The sequence below is a fragment of the Mustela nivalis genome (genome assembly GCF_964662115.1).
Source record: "Mustela nivalis genome assembly, chromosome: 7".
In the NCBI taxonomy this organism is placed as follows: Eukaryota; Metazoa; Chordata; class Mammalia; order Carnivora; family Mustelidae; genus Mustela; species Mustela nivalis.
Window position 1 is genome coordinate 45,281,092 of NC_139026.1, and position 24,570 is coordinate 45,305,661.

At 41.5% G+C, this 24,570-nt stretch overlaps 1 protein-coding gene across 1 annotated transcript in view; it reads right to left on the reverse strand.

The window, feature by feature from the left end:
- Nucleotides 1-24,570, reverse strand: part of LGR5 (leucine rich repeat containing G protein-coupled receptor 5) — a 123,254-nt gene that overhangs the window by 96,768 nt on the left and 1,916 nt on the right. The gene's annotated exons all lie outside the window — the stretch shown is intronic.

Genomic DNA, 24,570 nt, shown 5'->3' on the forward strand with positions numbered 1-24,570 from the left:
AAGTATTCAGACCCTGCCTCACACAATTATTTTTGGTAACTCTCATTATCACTCAGGATCCACTGCAATGTTCAAATCAGTTCCATTCTCCTTATTTCCAATCAAGACATGTTGCTAATTTCATTTAATAATAGCTCCTGAAAGAACCATGGTTATGTCCCTATTTCCTCAGTTGCCTTAAATTTGGAAAATGTGAAAATGACAACCAGACCTTAGATACCCCCCCAAAACCCTTTTAATTTGCCAGATTTCCTTAGATACTATTCATAAAAGGCCAGAACAGACAGAGGCAATCATTAATCACATATAGATTCTATTTTGATTTTTTCGGTAGGTAACTTAAATGAGAAAAAAGTATCATCATGACTGTATTACTTTCTTTTTATCTCCCAAATAAATGGATGACTTTTATTTAATCTACTACATTTACATTGCATTTTTTCATCATCTTCCCAGTTTAAAGGCATGGATGCAAGATGATTTTTCTCTGTATGATGCCCTCAGTTCCACATCACTTAATACTTTGCTAAGCAAGAAGTCCTGAATTACTGCAAGCTTAGTAAGAGCACCTCAGATTTTTTTAACTCTATCTAATAAAAGGGAATCTTTGCTAAAATGAAGGAATGTTAAGCCCTTCCAGGACTGATATTACAGAAGTAACATAATTTCATAATCCTCCTTGCTCCTTTAATTCTCCTCTTGATTCATAAAGAAAGATTATACCAGGATATTTTGTCATCATTAAAAAAATACAAACAAAAAACTGTTCTATTCAATGGCTAATCCTCATAGCAGTCTGTCTGTAATTCATGACTTTCTACTTCTACAAAAAGGTACAGGAATCACTCAAGTACACCAACCATCTAGTCAGTGGCAGCCTGCCAGTCTTCCCAGGTGCAGTATTGGATAAAAAATTATCTCATTCTATTGAGTTCTAACAGTGTGCTAGACATTGTGCAATGGAAAGGCGAACAGAACAGGTGCAACAATTACTGCCTTTCAGGAGTTCATGGTTGAAGACCAACAAAACATCTCTGCTGCTGCTGTTTCACTGACTTATTTTTACTTAGATTTTTTTCTGAGTGGTTAGGAAGTGGCATTTGATAACCTCTGCACTGTGTGAATGACCAGGGACTGCCTGTTTTCTCATTTCCAGCTAATCAGTTTACATTACCTTAAAAAGGGAGTTTTGAGGTGAGTTTCTACTAGAAGACTTTTGCCAGGTGTTGAAAGTCAGGAGGCTTACCCGATGGAACAGGAAAATAGAAATATAGGAGGGGAGGAAGTGTATGCAGTTGTGTGGGAGATGAGTTGTGCTAGTGTGGTAGCATTCCGAGGCTCTTCTGTACCTCCCTGAGGAGTCCTAAGAGACAGAGTTTCATGTGAAAGACAGTGGAGAAAAACCAAAGAGTATAAACATTCTTTGGGACAATAGAAAGGCACAAACATATATATGGGAAAGAAACAGGCTAGAACCTATGGGACAGAAGGCTAGAGCCCGTGGAACAGAAGAGAGAAAAAAGGGAGGAGGAGGAGAATAAAGTCTGAAATAATTTTCAGGATCCTCTGGGGAGGGCTGAACATTCCCAGAGTAGCACTGCTTCAGTGTGGTAAGTCAAGTCCAAGTTACTTTCCTAAGAAACGTGGCAGCCTTGCCTGTTCCCTCCCTCTTCTGGATCAAATCTTTCTTGGCCAGATGTAGGGAACGTTATGGTATGCTGTCCAGATGCCCCACCTTCGGGACTGAATCACTCATCTCCTCAAAGAGGGGTCCAGTTGAGTCACTCTGCTGAGCAACTGTAGGGTGCCTCCTTGCTCAAGGTCACACTCAGGAAGGAGGATGGGAAAAGAAGACCTACATCTAATAACCGGTCAGTCTGAGGTACGAAGGGATGCTTCCGGAGGGCCACCCCAATGTTAGAGCTCCCTAGAGGACTGCCTGAGGACTCTGCTGCAACCTCATCTCAGCTCGACTTCTCCCTCTGGGCAATCCTGCCCCCTTACATCTTGAGGGCATGTCCCAGGAAACTTTCTGTACTCAACTCCCAACTCTGAGCCTGCTTCCCGGGAAAACTTTACTTTTCTAACCTCCAATCCTTTTTCTTTTTTGAACATAGAAATCTCATGCCAATTTTTAATGTGTAAAGAATTTCAAATGAAGTATCACTACTAGAATAGATCAAGCAATGATGATACTGAATGTACCTTATTCAAACGACATACATGTCCTCACATAGCCCAGCTTGCTGAAACTCACTTTAATCTGGACTTAGGACTATTTCCCTTGTATCTATTTGGGGGCTCTAATTGGAGCTTCTGTGATATAATTTTGATTTTTCTTAACTGGTCGTTCATTTTTCTGTCTCTTTCTTCCCTCCTCCAGGATTAGTCTGGAGTCCTACCTCTCCTCTATTTGTTAACCCCTCTTGACAGTCATTATCTTCCTAAAAACACTTGTTAGGTATACTGGATGGTACATATCTCTGAATATGTCCGGTCTAACTAGCTAGATTGTAAACTCTGGTGAGTTGAGGCTGCCATAGTCTCCTTTATATTTCACATGTAGTTCCAAGTTTGTTCTGTGCACTGCTCCTGGTTCTGGGACAAGTATGTAGGAGTACTCCCCTCCCCCCCCAACTTCCTTTTTCTCATCTTCCTTTCCTGTTCTCACTCAACAAATATTTTCCTGGTATTTACTATGTGGCAGGCACTGTGCTAGGTTCAGGGGATTCTACTGTAAACAACACACACATAGTTCCTGTCTTTCTAGAGTCTCACACCAAGATACTTTCATGGAAACAGACATTAAACGAATTGTAAGGCAAACAATTATCTAATTATCACTGTAGTGTGGAAAAAAAAGATATTTTGATACAAAAATGATTTATGTAATCTTTGTTAAACAACACGTAAGTCTACTATATAATAATATATTCTGGCACAGGCTTCTGTTCACTTGGACCAAAGGTGGACATATCAAAGGGCTATGAAGTAACCTCTGAGGATGGGGTGTCTGGGTGGCTCCGTTGATTAAGCATCTACCTTTGGTTCAGGTCAGATCCTGGGGTCCTGGGATGGAGCTCTGGCTCAGGATCCCTGCTCAGCAGGGAGTCTGCTTCTCCCTCTCTCTCTCTGCCCCTCCCCCCTCATGTTCTTGTATGCTTTCTTTCTCTATCAAATAAATAAATAAAATCTTTAAAAAAGTAACCTTTCAGATAGTGCTTTGTTTTTACCTACACCAAAAAAAGACACCCAAACACATCTGGCTTAGAAGCCAGACAAGGTCAAGGACTTTTATGTGGCCACTTGAAATATTAGAGATTACATACACATACACAGAAACAGATATGCACACATGGACATATATTACATAGACAAAATATAATTCATCTATGCTAAAACTTATTCTAATAACCTTCAGGGACATAACAGATGCCTGGGTTCATGTCCAGGCATGGACATGATCCACCAAACCAGAATCAGGAATATGGACTTTCAAAGAAAAAAAAAATCTACATAAGCGATTCTGACTTTGCCCCAAGTCTGAGCTCTTGAACTAGAGTATAAATACATTCAAAGATTTATGGATTTTACCTAAAATCTATTGTTAAGTGCCTAAATGTGCTACAACCATAAAATTGTAACCAAATTTTTAATAAAAAATAATCATAGTTGAAGTCTTTTTAAGCACATTTTTTTATTTGCTGATTTTATACTAATTTGCAAATGCATTATTCTAGTCATGACACAATTAAATACTAAAAATTCAGGCTCCTTACAGCTCATGGCTCTCCCTGTATGACTTCAGCTACATGGGCTTATGGTCACTCCGAAGAGTGGTTCACAGATGAGAGAACAAAGGCTATTTGGGACATTTCGGTGAAGTTTTCTGAAGCTTTGGGTAAGAGGTGTTGGATTCGAGGCACTGGGCAATGTTAAGGCATGGTAGATCTTCATGTAAGGGGTGGCACAACCAAAGCTGACCCAAGAAGACTGAATTGACCAGTGTGCAAAGGGAAAGCCAGTGGGGCAGGAGGAAGAGTGAGGAGAAAATTGCTGTGGTCCAAATCCAAATGGGACTTCCCTAACGTGAATCTACCGCAAGGAGGATGATTGACAGCACCCAGGGGGGCCAACAACTCTTGGCCATGGAAGAGGAGATGACGCTTGAGAAGAGCCTTTACGTGGAGATGGGAAAGCAGCCAGCGCAGCCACACAGATGGCTAAGGGCAGAAGTATAGAGGCAGGAAAGCAGGAGCATATTAGGGAAATGGGGTCCCTTCCTGTTTACCGGAAGAACAGAAAATTTGAAGGGCAAGTATGGAAACATGAGGCCAAAAATGTAAAATCACTGAATTGTCCAGCCAAGCGGGGCGTTAGCTCGAAGTGAATCTAATACTTCAATCTGCTAATGGAGACACTAGTGATGAAGAGATATTAAATGGCAAGGAGAGGCCAAGTGGAACCGCCTCCAGGATTCTTGTCTTTGGAGCATAGCTGCACGTGGTTGGAGCTGGCTGTGGAGACCCTGTGTGCGGGGCGGTGCATCTGGAGCTTTCCAGGGCCCGGTGCTGCTGAAGCTTTCTGAACCGGGAAGTGACCTGATCGTTATGAAATTTAGGAAGGTCAGTGAGGCAGCAGTGCACGTGTGAGAGGAGAGCGAGGAACGGAGAGTCATTAGGAAGCTCAGTATGTGTGGGCCAGACACAGATAATCCGCTTTATTAGCCCCATTTCACAGATAAGGAAACTGAGCTTTGGACTGTGGCCAAACTCAGGCGTGGCGGGCTCCAAAACACATGCATGTGAAGGCGGCAAGTGTGTAGGGCAGGAGGAGGGGCTCCTGGGCAGAGGCTAATGTGGCAGAGTGGTGTGGGAAGACGGTGGACTGAGAGAAGATCCTTCGGATTCGGCAGTAGGAGGTCAGAGGTGGTGTGTTGGAAGAGAGAGAGATTTCCACTGAATGATGGAATTGGCAGGCGGATTGCAGGAGCAATGAAAGAACGAGTGGGTGGTAACGGAAAGGCAGTCGGGAATGTAGCCGCCTCTTTCCAGAACTCTGGCAGTGGAGAGGAAGGAGAAAGAGGGGCAACAGTTTGGGGAAATAGCAGAACAGAGGGAGGAATGCCTCATTCCACCCCCGGAAAGCATTTGTGTAACGTGCATGTGTTCCAGATACTATGCTAGGTAGTGGGGCCCACAATGATGAAGAGATGTAGGAGGCAGACACAGAGGATGTCCTGGAAACAACCATCTCTAAATGGAAATCCCTTCTGCAGGTGACCGAATTTAATACATCAAATGATATCAATCTCTCAGATCTCAAACTTCCAGAAGACAATGAAAGGATATGTCCTCCCTTAGCACCCTGCATCGCGCACTCAATAAATTTCGCCGAAGGAATAAACCACGGGTCCCAGAGGAGAGAATAGGAAAACCCAAAAGGAAGGGCAGCTCTGGTGAGAAGGCGGGACAGGTGCCCTTTGAGACATGCATCCTTGCAGCCATTCTTTTTTTTTTTTTTTTAGGATTTTATTTATTTATTTGACAGAGAGAGATCACAAGTAGAGAGGCAGGCAGAGAGAGAGGGGGAAGCAGGCTCCCTGCTGAGCAGAGAGCTCGATGCGGGGCTCGATCCCAGGACCCTGAAACCATGACCCGAGCCGAAGGCAGAGGCTTTAACCCACTGAGTCACCCAGGTGCCCCTCCTTGCAGCCATTCTGATGCTTTCTGGGTTCTCGCTCTTCTAAGCTCTCTTAAGTGCAGGGACTACTGTCTCAGTTCGGCAAATCTGAGAATTTCCTTCCTCATGCTTTCCTGCTCTGCTGCCTCCGCTGATGCTGATAGCCTTCTTCTTTTTTTCTTTAAAGATTTTATTTATTTATTTGACAGAGAAATCACAAGCAGGCAGAGAGGCAGGCAGAGAGAGAGGGGGAAGCAGGCTCCCCGCTGAGCAGAGAGCCTGATGGGGGGCTTTATCCTTCAACTTGAGATCATGACCTGAGCCAAAGACAGAGGCTTTAACCCACTGAGCTACCCAGGTGCCCCAGCTGACAGGCTTCTGTAGGACACGCCCATCCCTGTGGTGGAATCCCCGCCCCCTCCACCCCCATCCTTTAAAAGCAGAGCAAACCCAACCCTCTCTGGCAAGTATTTTCAACCCCAGGCAGAGTGAATGGCTTCCTTCTCAGCCTCCACAGGACTTTATACTATCCCTCTAGTAATAATCCCAGCTCACCTTGCCTTGTATTTACTACCTGTCAGGCACTGCTGTAAGTGCTTTGCAAGTAAGAACCCTTGGGAACAACCCTATGAGAAACATTCTGTTTTACAGTTGGAGAAACTGAAGCCAGAGAGGAGTTAAGTAATTTGCTCAAGGTGGTCAGTGCAGTGCCAGGATTTCAACAGAGAGTGACTGACTCCAGAAGGATGCTCTTCATTACTGTACTGCTTTGGTTTACTTGTCTGTCTCCCTCAACTAGAAAGTGTACTCCAGGGAGCAGAGGTTCTTGCGTGAATCATCTTTGTTTCTTGGGCTTAGTCTAGTTAATAAGTGCTACGTGTTAGGTGAATAATTTAAAGAATTAATAAATGTGCGCACTTAGGTCTGACCGGCTACCCCTTGTGAACAGAAATTGGAAGAGTTTACTGTGAATCAGAGGAGGGCAGAGGGAAAAGCTTGCCTTTTGCTTCTTGGCTCCTCATCTAAAGCAGGGAAAACACACACGTCCATACAACGCGATTGCTACTTCTTTTCAGGTTATGATATGGGGTGCAAATAAATAAGTTCGTAATTATGCTTCAGAGAAAATGAATTCAGTATGCCCAGTAAAACTATAAGCTAGTAAAGTAAAAGGTACACTTGGGAGACTTGAACACAGCTGCAGAGCCTCTTGCCACACAGATCTTTGTACCATATTCCTATAGGAAGTCTCCTAGTAATGCTAGGTCTGATCTCCGATGAGGATCCTACCCCCTAGGGGTAACCGTGTTCAGACCTCTAGCATTAGGAGGTACTTAGAGGTCCCCGGCACCATGCTGGATGTTAGAGAATGTACAGAGGAGAATCCAGCCAGTGTCTAGAACATTCTTTCCCTCTCCTTCTGGCCAACGCCAACTTGTCCCTCAAGATACCAGATTAAATAGGGGCGCCTGGGTGGCTCAGTGGGTTAAAGCCTCTGCCTTCGGCTCAGGTCATGATCCCAGAGTCCTGGGATCGAGCCCCACATCAGGCTCTCTGCTCAGCAGGGAGCCTGCTTCCTCCTCTCTCTCTGCCTGCTTCTCTGCCTGCTCGTGATCTTTGTCTGTCAAATAAATAAATAGGGTCTTTAAAAAAAAAAAAGATACCAGATTAAATAAATGTCAATGGAAGTCTTCCCTGACCACCAAGACTAGGCAGGTTCTCTTAAGGTGCATTTCCATTCTCCATCAGAGTCTTTGCGTAATTCTAAGAACATAAATTTAACTAAGCAGTTACTTAATGTCTCTCTCCCCTGTAAAGGTTATACTGCTATACTCTTAGCATCCAGAACAGAGTCGGCAATAGATAAGCATTAATTTTGTGAAAGAATTAATGCATATGCAGGAACATGATGTTAACACTACTGAGGATTTACTCCCTCAGCCATAGATTGAATTCTTGATTCCTAAATATTGCCTTCTTTTCTAGACCTTATGACAGTTAGCAACAAAATGAAAATAAACTTATTTGCATTTTTAAACCCTTAATGGCCAAGAACTTTAAAACAACGTTAGGGAGTTGAAATGTTTGTTGATGGCAGCTTTCCAAAAAGAGGAGAAAAACATGAGAAAAAGCAAGTCAAATCATTTTGAATAATTTTAAAGGCAGGGTAGAAGACTGGTTTTATTTTTTGGCTTCCTTTGGAATTCTTCTGTAACAATAGTTCTGATATAACCCTGAAGCTTGGTGAGGCCCAACCTCACAGAGAGATCCTTTGAAAAGATCCACTTATTTTATAAGCCACATTAAGTCTGACACGAAATGTACACTTTCGTATCTAGGAACCCCAGCAAAGGAGATTAGTAGCCAAAAAAGCAATTAAGTTTACAGTAGGGTAACAGATACTATATCTAATACAACAACTTGGAAAAGGAAGTAAAGCAAAGGTCATATCAACAAGAAAAAAAAGTAACATTAAATAGCAGGGTTTTGTTTCGTTTTGTTTTTGAAGAAACAAAATCCCATATTCCAAAATCTTTCTATCTCATCTAATAACTACATGTGTTTGGATGTTTGGAAAAAATAAGAGAAGAGGCCGCGGCATTACCGAAGCTGGTAACCGGCCCAAACCCCAGGGAACCAGGCTGTGAAATTCAAGCATCTGGAGCATCGGGTTCCTGATTAACTTTTTCAGTTTGATCTCAGATCCCACTCTAGTAGATGCTGTATTGTAGAATCCCAAGCAGGCTGTGTCTGTGTGTCTTACAGGAGCGGCGGCTTAGGGTTTGAATAAATACATCCAACTACCCCAACTTAAATACAACAACCCGAACGCAGAGCTATTGGAAAAACCAACCATGTTTTAGGACTGCGTAATAATCAAGCCCTTTCACATCAAGGTAAAGGTGTCCCCACCAAAGAACGGGGCTCTGTGACACAGACACCAATTATAAATCACCCCTTGGTGATTCTGTTTAGTTACATAGCATTGTAGACCCCGGGGCTTACAATGGTTGTGCAGCCCATGAAACTATCTTTAGCTGGAGTTCCTCTTCTGTGTCAGTATGCTATTTTGAACTAACAATGCTCTCAGATGAGCCGAAAAGATGTATTTAGCTCCCACCATTACAATTTCTGATCCTCTTTACTTTAGCTCTTTTGAAATAACATGAAAGCTTTGGCTTGCTAATTACTTTTATCCAGCCCATAGAAAAATTAGTTTATCTTCCTGATCAAAGCAAATTAGGCAGATCATGGCTGATTAGAATGCAACAGTAAAATCGCCATACTTTCCCTCCCATCCCCTTTCTCTCAGAAATAGGGCCTGTGTCAAATATGTAGGTATTTCCCACGGCCGGGCCGGACTCTGTTTCCAACAGGGACTGCAGCTTGGACAATGGTTCTTACACAGACACTAAAGTTCTTTAGTTCAGTCATTGTGTTCGAGAAGAACTAGTAACCCCTTAGCTAGCATTTGATGAAACATCTAGATTTACATATTTCCTTAATTGCATTTTTGAATGTGAGCGAGATTTATCAGACCAGAGTTAAATGCCTCTTTTATTCCCCTACCCAAGGCAAAATTCAACTCGATGCTCTAAAAAAAATTAAATAAATAAATAAATAAAAGTGAGGTGGGGGTATGTGTGGAATCTTACTTAATTCCGATCTGAATAAATTTGAAGACTTCAATAAAGTGGGGCGAGGGAGTCACATTACCAAACACAGGAAAGATATACCTTTACCTTTCAAAGAGGAAATGTCCATTTCCAAAGATCTGGCTTACTCAGCTCTTGCAAAAAGCCTATTTTGATTTTCATAATGAATGTTATTACTGGTTGCCAGAGTCCCCAGATCAGTTGCTAAAAGCCTCCAAAACGGTGGTCCTTAATAATTTCTCGCATAAAATCTCCATCAAATGTAAAAACTGGAAAGTTAGATTTACTCTTCCTTATTTATTTACTATAAATTAACAGTAAATCTTGTATTTAGCTCCATTTAAACCTCCCTCTGCAGCTGCCCATTTGAAAAATAAAATGGTTGCCTTCTTTCACTTCAGTGGGCACAATACAAAACATCCATTGAGCTTTCCCTTTATTGCAGCTGCCAATGCCCAGCCGACTTTTAACAAACCAACCAAGCGGAATCACAATGCAGCTGCAACATTTTATGGTATTTCTGTTGGTTCTCTTTTGAGACTGAAGGTGTTAATTAGGAATCAAAGAACACAACCCTGCCAGCTTTCTTTCACAAACCATACCCTGGTCACTGCAGTTTTCAGAAGAAAATAAATCTAATAAAGGGATAAAAATGTTGTTTGTCACACCAGTAAAGTGTACTTAAGACCCTTTGATCAAAAGCTTTTTATGTCGTCTTGTCAGATGGGCTGGAAATATTGTATTTTTCCCCCTTTCTCTCCCTTCTTCATGCAGACTTCTCGGAATTTTGAATTTAAAGACTGTCTGGTAGGAAAAAAAAATATAAGCCTAGTCATATGCTGGGTTATTACGTATAGGCGGAAGCTGGTCTCCTACAGCAGAGTCATTTTGTTTCTCAGAAAACCGTTCACATTCAACGGTGCGTCATGTTACACATTCACACAAAACTGGGCCTTCTATTAGCATATTTACCATATTCTAACCACAGGTTCTCGCACATGCCCTTTACATAAACATCTGTCAATACTCCATTTGGGATAGATTATTCATTGCATCAATCTTTTCCAGTCTTATAAGAGGATCCTTTTTTACATACACAGAATTGAATATCGTCATAAGCACAAAACCCAGATATATATACACACACAAGCAAACATCCATATAATGTGAACTTTTCAGATAGTGTGTCATTTTTATATAGTTTTTTATGCATCTCGAGTATCGCGCATTCAGATGCAACAGCGTGAAGTCATTACCTTTAATCTTCGGTCAAAGTTAAAAGCTTAGGGTAAGTTTATGAAGTTAACACTGCTGGGAATTAGTCAAGCCTGCTAGCTTTCTCAGCAAGAGGTTTTGCTGCTAGATGCACACATCATGCCAAAATCCATTAATCCTGCTTGAGAGAGGCAGAAAGAAGGTCTCCTTGTTGATTTAATGTTAATGAAATGAATGGGCTCCTGAGGCTACCTACAGAGGCCCTCTAAACTGCAAAACAAATAAAGTCATTTTAAGTAATGCTCACTGCAGGAGAGTCGACAATGCTCCCAGATTTGCTGTACAAAACGGATGGTGGGGGTGGATGCGTAGACACCTCCCCTTTTTACCATCTTGCGACACCTGTCCTGGTGTACGATACACACAAATGTCAAACTGACAGATTCACAGAGAACTGGAGAGACCTCAGAGCATATGCTCACCTCTCGGACTTTACAGATATGAAAACTGAGGCTGGGAGGGTATGCACATACTGCCAGAGATCCTACGGCTGGTGGGGGTGGGAGAGAGCTAGATCGAGTTCAGTGGTCCTCTAAACTTGACCGCACACTGAATTTGCCCTGGGGAGTAAAAAATTCATTCTGATGCCTTGCTTCTTCCCGCAGAGATTCTGACCGAGCTGGTCTGGTGTGGGATCTATGCCTCAAGTTGGTTAATGTTAGGTTCCAGATGGAGCTCATGTGCAGACAATGTGAAAACCATGGACTAGACCTCTAATCTAGCACACTGCTCCTCTGCACCTGCAGTTGGTTCTGTCTCGCTGCAGCACAATGTTAACTATTTCCCAGCTCCTAGGATGATGCCGGGCGCCTTAGCATCCTAGGGAGAGTAGATACATGTGTTGGGAGATTTTTCAGGCTGTTTGCCAAATGAGTTCCATTTCTTCCATGTGTAAATGCAGAGATGTGCCCCCGCCGTGGGTGTGTAGTATGTGCGAGTGTGTGTGTGGACCCCCTGAAGGACAGACATGGACCTGCTGGGTGAGCCCACCCTATCGCGGAGACGGTCGCCAGCGTCTGTGTCCTTTTGGTAGCTTGAGCTCAATCCGTGCTTTTTCTCTCTGTCCTTCAGTTGATTTCACCTCTGCTTTTTTATTCTTTTCTCCTCTGCCCCTGTTTCCTTTGGGCTGCCGCTTTTCTCTTACCCTCTCACCACCTGGAGAACTGTGCTTTGTCTAAGGAAGATCCTTCTGACTCTTCATTTGAAATTGTGTGACCTTTGCTGCCTTCTCATCCAGCCTGGGTTGGTGACTGTTCCAAACTGCCTAACAGAGAAGAAGCTAGGCTGAGAGATCCCACTTGTCCATTCTAAGCTGCTGGGGAACACTGATAGACGTCTGCCTGAATGCTCCTTCAGTTTTGGCTTGAGGGCTGTAAAAATAAATCAACTTCTTACTTTAGTGATTCAGTGGGCACTCAAGAATTCCAGAATCATCCTTTCACACGCAGTCAGAAATGAAAGTGTTCCGAGAGGGGAGAGTTCCCTTGTCCTTTTCAGACCTGCTCTCTTGACTTCATTGGTCATGGGTGAAGCAGCTTGCCTCTTCTGCAGGGAGGTGTGGAGAATATGGGGAGATGGTGACACAGGGCTCATCTAGCAGAATTAAAAGGCTGTCTGGTCCAATAACCGCCCACCCATCTCTCCTCTCTGCTGGGGATCACTGGGCCTAATTCCAAGGCCCCCAGCTCAAAGACAAGCCTGAGTGGCGCTTTGACCCTCTATTTAACTTTAAATCCCTTCCCCCTCCTCAAAGACTCAAGTCATTGGTAGCTATTATTGTCCAGGAAATAATTTCAGCCTCATTGTCATCACTGACTGCAAAGATCCTTCCTGCGATCGCACTGAACTGCTTCTTTTTAAAGACAGCTGCCGTAATTCCTCACGAAAATTCAACTCTTTTGAAGGTATTTTCAGATAGACCTAAACCTATTCCTTACATGTTTTTTTCCCCCCAGAGTTATTTTTTTCAGCTGTTAATACATTGAAAAAATCAAACACATTTTTGTTGTGTTGAAAACATAGTTTTCCGGGGTACATCTCTGGCTCTGAGAAAAGGCTGTTTTCCCTCTGTCCTCTCCTCCCCCAATGCAATCTGTCCTCTCTTGCCTGCTGCTACAGCAAGTCAGCCGCTGAGATTGGGCTTCTGAGAGCCCGAGACACCTAACTGATTTTTTCCTACATACTCCGGAGAAGTCATGGGGATGGGTGAGATGAAAATGAGAGGAGAAAAACAATTTCAGCCCAGGACCACAAGTTGTGGGCCATTCATTGAATCCCGTCTGAAGAGTGGGCTTTTACCATCAGGCCACGGGCTCACTCTCCGTGACAAAGTGTCTACTCGGTCATCCGTCACCCTGGAGGTCTGTGCAGTGTCTACACAATATTATGCACTCATGTGAAAATATGAGATGTCATTTAATACACAGAAATTTCTATTTGATACCAAGGATCAAAGATGAAAGAATCTTTTAAACTTAAACAGGTGCTGGGTGATACACCACTCATGGGAAGCTGCCCTTTTTTGCTTCCCCTGGTCTTTTACCTAGTAGGTAAAAATTCTTGTTTAATGAACGTTATATAGGGCAATGGATTCAACTATTTTAGGGAACAGCAATAGGAGGCAACTCTGTATTTGAAAAGCATGGGTGTAAGGGCACCTGGGTGGATCAGTCCATTGGGCATCGGACTCTTGACTTCGGTTCAGGTCACGGTCTCAGGGTCCTGAGATTGAGCCCCGTGTCAGGCTCTGGGCTCAGTGCAGAGTCTGCTTGAGATTCTCCCTTTCCCTCTGCCCCTCCCGGTGCTCACCCTCTCTCTAAACAAATAAATAAATAAATCTTTTCTTAAAAAAGAAAAGCATGGGTTCAGTGTTTTAACGGCTGTAACTTCATCAGCAACAAAGACCATAGCACGCAACATTTAATTCCCACTCCACACATGAGGCACTATGCAAAGGGCTTTAAGTGAATGATCTTACCAATCTTCACAACAATCCCGCAAGGGAGGTTATCATAATTATTGACATTTTACACATGAGGAAACTGAGACACAGAGTAACTTGCCAAGGTTACTCGAGATAGGTCTGAGATCTTTGCCAAGCTGTTCTCATTTCCGAAGTAGGGATAATTATAACTTTTACTGCCTGTTATGAGGGGTAAATGAGAAATTGGGGACAAAAAGCACTTTCTGAGTGGTTTTCCCTTTCTAGGGAGTTTACAAACACTGCAGTCTGCCAAGTGTAGAGGCAAGGACCTCTCTGCTTTCAGAATATAAGATTATACCAGCGATTTTATCAGCTTGTCTCCCTTTTTGTTACATATTTGAGGGCCAGAGAAATGGGGCCTTGTATCTTAGATGTAGAAAAGTGCGTTTCCCACAGTTTAGGGGAATAGAGAGAGACAAAGGTACTGACTCTCCCTGGAGCTACCCTGGGAAAGGCCAGAGCATGGACAAGAGGGTATTTTAAAATATAGGTTTTAGTGTTGTTTAGGTATGGGATGGCCTATGGATCAGGAGACAACTGTTAGTGAAAAGATAGTGTTTTACTCACCTTTCCCAAGAGTCGGGGGCATATCAGGCCATGCAAAGTCACACAAGGTCACATGGGTGAGCACCAGAGTCAGGAGGAAGAAGGAGAGGGAGGAAAGCAAGCATGGGCATGAGCTTTCATGGTGGTTTCCATGTGCAGGAATAGGTAGGGAAAGCAAACTAGGAACTGGCTAGTTGGAATAATTTCAGCAGGCTCGGGGGCACAGGGGCTGTCCAAGAGTGGTCTGGTACCTGGAGCTGGCGTCATTAGGAGAGGCAATATTGCCCTAGAGCACCTCCTAAGAGCCTAATAATGAAGATGGTGGGGGTGTGGGCTTTGGATTGGTTGGTTTGCATATGAAAGGCACACTTGCAGAGAAGTACCCTCTATCTCTAGGAATTTTAGATAGCCCTGAGATAGGCCCAAGTCTCCCGGATCCACAAGTCCCCAAGAGAGCAAAGCATCACAAAAATGCAGAAAATGAAAAACATGATTAATACACAGGGATTCTGAAACACACACACACACACACACACACACACACAGGGTTTCTGTGTTCTGATCTAAATCCCAGGGAGATTCTTCTTTGGTTCACGAAAACCCATAACTCAAGGAGTATACATAGTCTAGTAATGAAAACAGACAAGCGGACAAATATGGTAGTCAAGTATGGGGAGTTCTAGGACAGAGGTGGGCTCAGCATGATGTGGAAGCATCAAAGACTGGGTTCTAGAGGTGTGGGTCCCAGGAGGCTTTCCAGAAGAAGAGGATGCTTGAACTGAGTATGGAATGATTCCTCCTACAAGTCCAAAAAATGAAAAAGAAGAGAGGCATTCCATGCACACACCAACATACATGAACACCTGGAGGAAGGAAATATGGAAATTGCAGGTGGAGTTCGATATGCTGGAGTTAAGAGAGAGTCAAGGGAGTCAGAGACTCAAGAGAGGAGGGGCTGAGTGGTAGAGCTGGCAGCAGGGGAGGAATGAAGCAAGAGAGGCTTACTTTGTGGGTCAAACTGAGAATTTAAACTTTATCATGAAAGCCACAGGAAACCACTGAAGGACTGAACAAGAGAGACATGACGCGAGGTGCATCTTAGACAAACAAGCATGGGGGTAGGGAATGTGTGTGCTGAGGGTCTATGTAAACCAAGACAGGAGGCTGCCGCAGCAATCCAGGCAAAAAGCAAGGAGAACATGAACTAAGGCAATTTTAGTGCCCGATGAGAAAGGGAGCACATTCAGGAGACATGAAGACAGTCTCAACTTGGTCAAGGTAAGGCCACAAATGAAATTCAAATTATAATGACGGGCCACTGGGTGGATTGAGGCCTTTGCCTTCGGCTCGGGTCATGATCCCAGGGTCCTGGGATCGAGCCCCGCATCAGGCTGTTTGCTCGGCGGGGAGCCTGCTTCCTCCTCTCTCTCTGCCTGCTTGTGATCTTTGTCTATCAAATAAATAAATAAAAATCTTTAAAAAAAATTATAATGAACACAAGTTTAACTACCATGCACAGACATTTGGGAAATTATTTATTTATTTCTCAAACTAAATCTGGTTGTTTCCTTCTCTTCTGAAGATTTTTAGGTGATACAGAGACACTTTCTCTGTATCTTACAATGGGCTAAAAAAAAAAAAAAAAAAGATGATATGGTTAAAATCCAGGCACATATATTTATGTATATAGCACACATAAACAACAGGACTCTTTGGCAACACCTAGAAAAGTAACTGGGAACTTTAGAGTTCACTTGAGTGTCTGGCATTGGATCAAAAAAGTGACAAGAAGGAACACTCAACTGGGGTTCGAACTCTATCTTTGCCAGCCACGTGCTTTCGGGAATGTCATTTACCTCTTAGGAACATGAATTTCATCATCTGTGAAATGAAGGTGTTGGATTAGGTGACCTCCAAGGTCCTTCACATTCTAAATCCCACGCGTGGGCATAGCGTTTGACTCATCAGAGACCTCTGCAACCCATCTAAGTGATTCTCATTCTGTTTATTTGGGCAATTAGGCTAATGGTCCAGCAATCATGATTAAATTTCAGTTTTGTACTCTGTAATGTGACCTTAGGTATACAGCTTAGTCCTGCTGGTAATCTGTGCATAAAAGATTATCCTTAGTTCTTTACAGTAGAATGTACTCTACATGCAAATAGCTACTAGCACAAGCTTTGAATTGGTATGATCTTTAACATCAATCTATCAAAATTAGCCTTTCCCTTCCCAATATGCAATTAACTCTGTTTTGAGGCCTTTCTACAGCTAAGGCAAAGGGGGCCTCAAATTACTACCTTCTAGTCATTCAGGACCAGACTGTATCTACCTAACACTTCTTAGGATTGTAAGACCATGGGGAAGCAGTCTCTAGGCTGGGTGATCAGCAGCTGTAAGGCGGAAGGTGCATTCTTGCTGTCAGTGAATCACATTGCTAGAACTTCTGAGATCTTCAAATGAGATATGCTTACACCCTGGGAGAATCTGGTTTAACTAGGATTTCCTTTGCTACCCGAGCTTGAAGACTCAGTGAAAAAAGATCTTGAACTTCCTCTGTTGCCCAGAGCCCCCAGAGAACAACAGCTGCTGAGGGAAGGGGCTGCTGTGATGCGGGCCTCCCACCAGAGGGAGAGTGATGTGGCTTCCCCAGCTTAAAATGAAAGACCCCAACTTTAGTGCACTTAGAACTGATACTTTAATCCCAAAGACTCTTCTCTCTAAACTTCCCTCCATCTCTAGTTTGAAGCCCTGGGGGAAAGTATCTGAGATAAGGAGAAGGCATGTTTCCAGTCCTCTGATACTATCTAGAAGCCAGGGATGGAGAAGGATTGAGAAAGATGCGGGGCGGGGGGGCCTAGTAGAGGTCTCACCGTCTGAGTTCTGCCTGTACAGCATCTTGGCTAGCAGATTTCCTTACTTCCTCTTTCCATCTCTGTTGGCACTTTTTTTTTTTTTTTTCCCCTAGGCTTTCCTTTATTGGGTAGTTGATACGCCAATGGTCATAGAGTAGTTCTATGGGCAAATGCAGACATGTCTGCTAAGGGTCCCTTCAGGACAGGAAGTTTGAAGAGAAAATAAGGAAGATGTCTTATTTCTGTCTTCCCTAGAAGATGCCAAACTCATTCTGTAGATGCATTCAACAAAACTGTGGAATAAGTGTTTATTACCAAAGTCTCAATACATACACAAAAATAGATGATTTAGGAATGTGACTTCTTCCATGGAAAATTTTATTTGGTTTTTATAACCAAATAATCCTCACTGTATATGTATACAAAAAGTGAAAGGTTATTTCGTGCTGATAGATTGAAAGACCAGTTGATTATGTAACCGAGTTCCTTCAAGTAAGTTCCTCCCAAGAAAATTTATAACCTGAAAACTAAAGTGCCATGTGGTGTTTTGTGTGTTGAACCAATAAACTCATTAAAATAACATTGGGTAAACCCAAACACAGCACAATGAAATTTCTAACACAGCCCACATTAACCAACCAACTTTAAAATAATATCTTTGTTATGTACTAAGGTTAAAAATTCAGCAAATTCTTTATATTTTTTCCACTTGAGATCATGTGTGGTTTTCTACTTTCCTGAGAAGTACACTTTTGCGGCTTTTTTGATCAAAGGCAGGTTATTTTTGCAAATAGACATCTTTTGTAGATGTCCCTGTTCTACTTAATTAAGGTTTCAAGAAAAAAGAAGCACAGAAATATTTAACAGCTTTTCAGTGAAACATAAAAATTCCCAGGTCCTCTTCTGAGTGTCGACTTTGGAAAGGAAGGCACAAAGGTAAGGTTAGCCATCTCTGTGTGTGTGTGTGGGTGAGGGAGACAAGGAGGAGGAAGAAGGAAATAAAGGAATTTGGCTGCAAAATTGAGTAACAGTTTGAAACACTTGGCTTCCAGTTGTGAAAGATGAGCAACACTGGAGAGAAGGCCGGGCTGACAAGGGACCACTTGAAGAAAGCTTAATCTCAGCTGGCAAGCTGACGAGGAAGGTCAGCTCAGTGCACGCGTTCTCAGCTGGAGGTGGGCTCCCTTTGCCAGGACGATTGTCTTCTGCATTTCAGCTTCTGAACTAAACCGAAGGTGCCTTCCCACAGCCAGCTCCTCAGCCTCTCGCCTTGAAAGAGCTGGCTCTCCGCTGCCACGCCATGTCAAGGTTACATGTCATTTCCACGGAGCGAGCGAGTGGCAGAAAGGAAACCGTTTCTTACTGGTATGTCGGTGCCGTGGGTGTTCGTGGGTGGAGGACAGAGACGGCTTTCCTCCCTCCTGCCAGCCACAGTCCTTGTTCGAAGAGGAAACCAAACTCCTTCTGAAGGCAAGGAGGATAAAAGGAATACAGGAAAAAAATGCGTGTACCTCACAAAGGAGACACTTGAAAGTGGCTGCTGAGTAATTTTAAATTATTAATGTTAAAACAAAGCTGGAGTTGAGAGTGGTGTTCTAGGGGATTTCAGGGATTTTATCCATGTGTATCTTACATTTTCTAAACATTGATTCTTACTGGATGAGATGCTCTTTATACTGAATATAATTTATAATTGATTCGCTAGCTATTGGTTTTTCATATCATTGACTTCGTAATAAATGATGAACACACATTAGATTTCTAGCAGCAAATGAAATAAGACTGATGAAACAAGATGGATGGTTTAGGAAGAGTTTTTCTTCCTAAGAAACATTTTTTAGGGAAACTTTTCTCTGATGCATCTGGATTTCTAATTTACACAGAAGTCGGTATCACTGCCCTAACTGTTAAACCGTGCACGGTTTACAGACAGCAAAGTAGACAAAACTTTGAAATAATTTCCATTCTGAATCAAATGGTAGTATGGCCTTTATGACTTCAGTTTATCTTATCAGCTTTAAAGGTGAATACAAACTCAAATAAAATCTGCCCATTAAGAAAGTACATGTCTCTTTGACTCTAGAAATAGTTCCAAAGAATTCAGCTGCTTTATTTGACGCATCGATCTGGTCAGAGAAAAAAAAAAAAAGAGTTTTATTCTTGACTTGGAAGTTATTAGTCAACTGATCACTTTTTAGAATACTTGGGCAGCTACCACAATTTATCTCTGACTTGGGGGCAAGAAAAATTATTCCTGTGGTAGTAATAAAATGGATATATGAAAAAATATCTACTAAACTTCAAATATCAGCCCTCAGCTATATAATGTTACTCTCACTTTACTGAAAATTTAAAACTGCATTTCCCAGTTAGCTGAAGAAATACTTCTGGTATTAGAGCTTCGTAAATTGTGTTGCTGGAAAAAAAAAATGTGCTGAAATATTTCAGCACCAATTACAATCATGGGGAGGCATAGCTATAAATTAGAAGGCTGATTTTCTTGTGTTTCTGGTAAACTGGCTCTGAAGATAATTTCAGAGAGGTCCCCAAACACATCAAGGAATAGAAATATCCTTGAATAAGCAGACAGGCCTGCAAGTTAGGGATGATGATAGTATCTGTGTCACAGATTGCTTGTGGGCCTATGAAGGAGTAAAGTACTTAGCATAATGCCTAGTACTCCGGAGGAACAATATAAATGTCAGCTGTTATTCTAATAAAGTAATTTAGATATGTAAATTCTGGTGCATTTGTTAAAATAAACCCCTCCTTGCATCCTTTAAGCTGCATACAATTTAATTGTATTTCAAGTGGGGCTGGGTCGTACAGAGCTGCGGAGAGCCTTTTGTGGTTCTGTTAAGTGCAGAGGGGCCTCTTTCAGCCACTGGGATTTCAGCTCTCTTCACTTCCACACCGTCACTGTTTACCGAACACCGCTTAAGTGTCAGGCACTGGCATAGGCACTTGGGTTATAAAGTGGACAATTTCCTACCCTGGAGGAGCTCACAGTCTAGTGAGGAGAAGAAACCGTGAAGGGAAGAGAGCTCATCATCATATCCTGGAGTGTTATTCCACTTGACCTTAAAAGGAAGACCCTTTCACAGACATGGTCCATGCCTCTGCGTCCTCTCAGTGTGAACTGCTGCTTTTCCATTCCCAGTCTTCAACACTGAGAACAGGGGTCATAAATAGATGAAGGTATGAGGAAAGGGTCTGGCTTGTGAAGCAGTTTTAAAACGGCTCTTCTCCTACTGCAGACACCCTGTTAACAGTCTTTTACTATTACCCCTCGACAATGCAATTGCATTGCTTGAAATCAAATGACTAATGTTCTTCTACCTACCAGTTTCAAAGAAGGCATTTTCATTGGGCTTGATCAATGTAATAAAAAAAAAAAAAATTCACTGGGAGAGGTAGGAGAAAATAAATGCCAGGGATTTCAAGAATGGGCCTGCCTCCCATCTCTGGAGAACAAAGTTAACTTTGAATTATGAAAAATTTTATGAAAAAAATCCACACTACCGTCGATGAAATATCTCCTTTTCCCATAGAAAAAGTTGTTCCCTGGGTGAGACGGAGTGTTGTAGTTGGCGTCTATAACAAGTGAATAAAAATGTGGATTGAAGCTGACAGATACGGGAATAAAAAAGTTGCAGGAGGATAGAACTCGTGGATCCATTTAACAAATGAAATTCTGCTAAGAGACATCAAAAATAGCGACAGGACTAGATGATCAGCTTGTTTTCTTTGGTATGTAATATATCAGTTGTGGTTCTGATGAAAGTCTGATTCATCTTTGTGCTATAAAGTGAGACTATATAAAGGAAAACATTGCAACAGGAGTGAAGAGGTTGAATCTCATAGGAAAGAATTTGCCTTCTCATGAAGAATTTAATTTGCCAGAAATATCCACTTGTGGAGTGTTTACGAGGAAATGTACCATTTAGCATTATTCTAAATTTATATAAGTAACTGAACAAAAACAAAAAATTACTCCACAGAACTGCTCAATGCAGAGCTCACTACTGTTTTCCATTCCTATCTTATGGCATGTGATTTGGATTAATTGGAAACATACTTCAGTTTATAGCTAAAATGACTTAAATGTATGAATTTTATAGAAAAAATATAAAAAGTGTTTTACTAAGGTCAGTAGTTATTAGGTATCAGTTATAAAACTACAAATATTCTGCAATGTTTATTATATGACAGCTTTTTGGAGTTAATTGCTTACATGGATACTATTTCTATGCCTTTGACAGATGCCTTGGAAATTAAAAAAATCAAATAGTTCAGTTAAAAAACTTAACTTTGAGAAATCATAGACCAGCTTAGTGTTTTTGAACTTCAAACACATCCAATTGGGAATGGTTCCATTATCAAAACACATTTCATTTAACTACAAAGGTTCTTCTTTTTAATTCCAATCTTCTAATTCGTTTGTGATTGCTATCAGAACTCCTTTACTTTGAAGAAAACGCGTAAGGACAAAAAAAGATTGAAGATCTGATTGAAGATCATATTTCTTTTATGTAAAACTTCATTCTCGTCACACAAACTGTCATACACATATTGATCATATTCAGTAAAATATTTATCTTAAATCTACATCATAAAATTGAATCAGAACCACTGCTTTAAAAAAAATATATCACTCGGAATAATTTAGTCAATGAGTTTCAGTAATTGCCCCCATTAACAAAAACACTACTAAAACAACGCTGGGAATCCTGGAGAAAAAGAAAGAGCTTCTTTAAAATGAAGGAAAGTCACTGACATCTTTCTATTTTCAACGAATTTTGAAAGCAGTCTGTAGAGCAAACTGCATAAATTCTGCAATCGATCTAAATTTTAAGACTGTTATAAGAGCTAAAGCCTTTTGTAACCATTTCTAAACTACAAACATTTTCTTTGATTTAAAATACTTTTCTTTGCTTGCAGGGAAGCAGAAATATATTAAACCATTTCAAAGAAGATTCTAAAAATATTCTTTAATTTTGAAACTGCATCTTAAATGCTTAAAACATATGCATGACACCAGGGCCATACTTAATTGGTTATAATTGGGGGTTTTGATCAGTTTTTATTAATACCAGTTTTGCTAACTATGTGTAAAATTAAATTTTGTTATAAAGTTGCATATGGAAAAGTAAGCAAGCTACACAAAAATTTTTTTAAAAATTCATTCTCCCCGTTCCTTTGGTTCATGTGACATGAATTTGCTTGTGGATAAAATATTCGTGTCTTTAAGCAACAGCAGGGAAAAACTCAGCGTTCATTTAAAAATAAAGTGGCTGTTCTAGATCAATAAACAAAAGTATATTTTCTATACTGAAACTATATTAGGATGTTCATAAGGATTTAGTTTTCTGTCTGGATGCCACACTAACTGGGGGAAAGACACATCTAAGTAGCATAGGGGAAATTATTTTTGAGACCCAATTAGCAAAAAATGTCCATGTTTCATGCATTAAAATAATTTACTCATAATAAGATCATCTGCTTATTTCTGACAGATTGAAATGTATTAAACACTGTAACTAGTTGTTGCTTGCTTTTAGGTCTCAACCTTAGTGTCTCCCTTACTTTAATGCAGAGCGAGCTTTATTAGCCTATTTACTATTTTGTGAAATCAGAGCCCAAAATGACTGGGGGAGAGAGAGAGAGAGAAAGAGAAGATTAAGATTGAGATTTTCCAGTGTTTCCACCATGTATAGTGGTCCAAATACAGATCTACCAGGGAATGCAGTTCAGTAAGAAAAGAGAATCAGTATTAATGTTTAGACTGGCTTAAGATGGTGCTTTTCTGGGGGAACAAAGATGACAAAACTGCACATAAATAGCTCTTGCTTTCTATGAAGAGGCTCAGGAAACTTTCTTTACCTACGAGTCTGGCTAGCCAGCTATCAGATGATGGCAAATCCGTTGGCCAAGTGTACCCAGCTGCAACTTGCCATCATCAATCTGTTTGAAGAAAATTAAACGCTTATTCTTCTGTGGGGAGGGAAGGAAGATTAAGAGATAATATTTTGACTCAAATAAATGGTGATCACCTATGACAAACACTTAAAGATAGCAGTCTGTTTTTTTACCCACGTCAACCCTGGGCACGGTTTGATGTTCTCGCCAAAGCTTAATGACGGTGTGGCCCCAGCGGTACCCGGCTATAACTTCATGGTCTCTTTCAAGAGCAAAGGGAAGTTATTTTTTAAACTAAGGAAACCAATCCATGCTTATTTATTTGATTATGAGTAAATAAAAATTTCTCTTTCAGGTTAGGAGCATACAAGCTAAGGCAGAAATGGTCAGATAATTCTAGGTGTAACCAAAAGAGGGCACCATCTGCCCTTAATGTCTACACAGAGTTCCCGTGGTTGGGAAGACAAAACCCAAAACTCTCCAAGCCTCTTACCCACCCCCCCCATCCCCCTCCCAGAAAGGGCATCCGGTGGCTCCTGACATTTTGTACTCTATAAGGAGATTAAATTCTGAAACCACACCTTATGAGGAACATGGGTTTGGTTATTTACTTCAGGACTGATTTCTACATTTAGCACTGATCGTGCCTGACATGTTAGTAGCGAGAAACAAGTTTTTAACTTTCACTGGGACACTTTTCAGACACTTTGAGATTAATATTTTATAGTGCACTGAGAGAATTTCCCATTAGGCCGGAGTACAGGCTGTCATCAAACCGCACGAGAAAGAGATGACAATTAACTTCCCAACACTATCTTAACTCCAAGGAATTATCTATAATGATAGATAGATAAGGAATGGTGGCAGGAAGATCTCCTCACCTACTGAGGACACAGTTAGATGCATTTGAGGTATGTGGGAAATCATCTGAAACAGCATATGATGCCAACTTTTAGTAACAGAAGCCTAACAAATGTTCACTCTTTCAAGTAGGAGGAAAAAAAGCATCCTGACACCACTCATAAATTTATTTTCTGTATTCTTATGACACGTGTATGATTGCAATCCATCCGTGTTTGGGGGGACTGCACACCTCCCTTATAACTAATCAATTTCTTCAGGGCAATGGGGCAGAATAGTTCCAGGCTCTTGAGCGCAGTTGCCAAACTGCTCTCAAAAACTCACTATACAGAAGACCCTATGATTCTTGAAACAATGAGTTTAGCGTTTAAACCAGAGGCTGGGGATGAGCATTTCACTTTGTAGTACAACAGACTGCTGTTGAGGAGGAAGAAATGTGAATTCTTAGAGAATGGTCATTTCCACCACTGTAAACATATCACTACCACCTGCAATGAGTGCAATTGGAGGAAAACCTGGTGGGGAAATACACAATTTTAGAATTTTTTCAAGTAAAGAAAAAAGCACGCCAAATAGTTTTATGGTAGATGAGAAGGAGACTGCCATCTGCTAACACTAAAATCTAGCAGGACCGTGCCCTCTTTTCAACGCAAATATTAAAGCAAATAAATTTTTTTCTTTCTCATGCTGTCCGCAGAAAAAGAATCACTATCTAGTGGAAGGCCTTATGCAAGCCTCTTCATGTTTCTTTTCTCCAGAAAACAACTAAACAGAGGAAAGAACCAGTTCACAC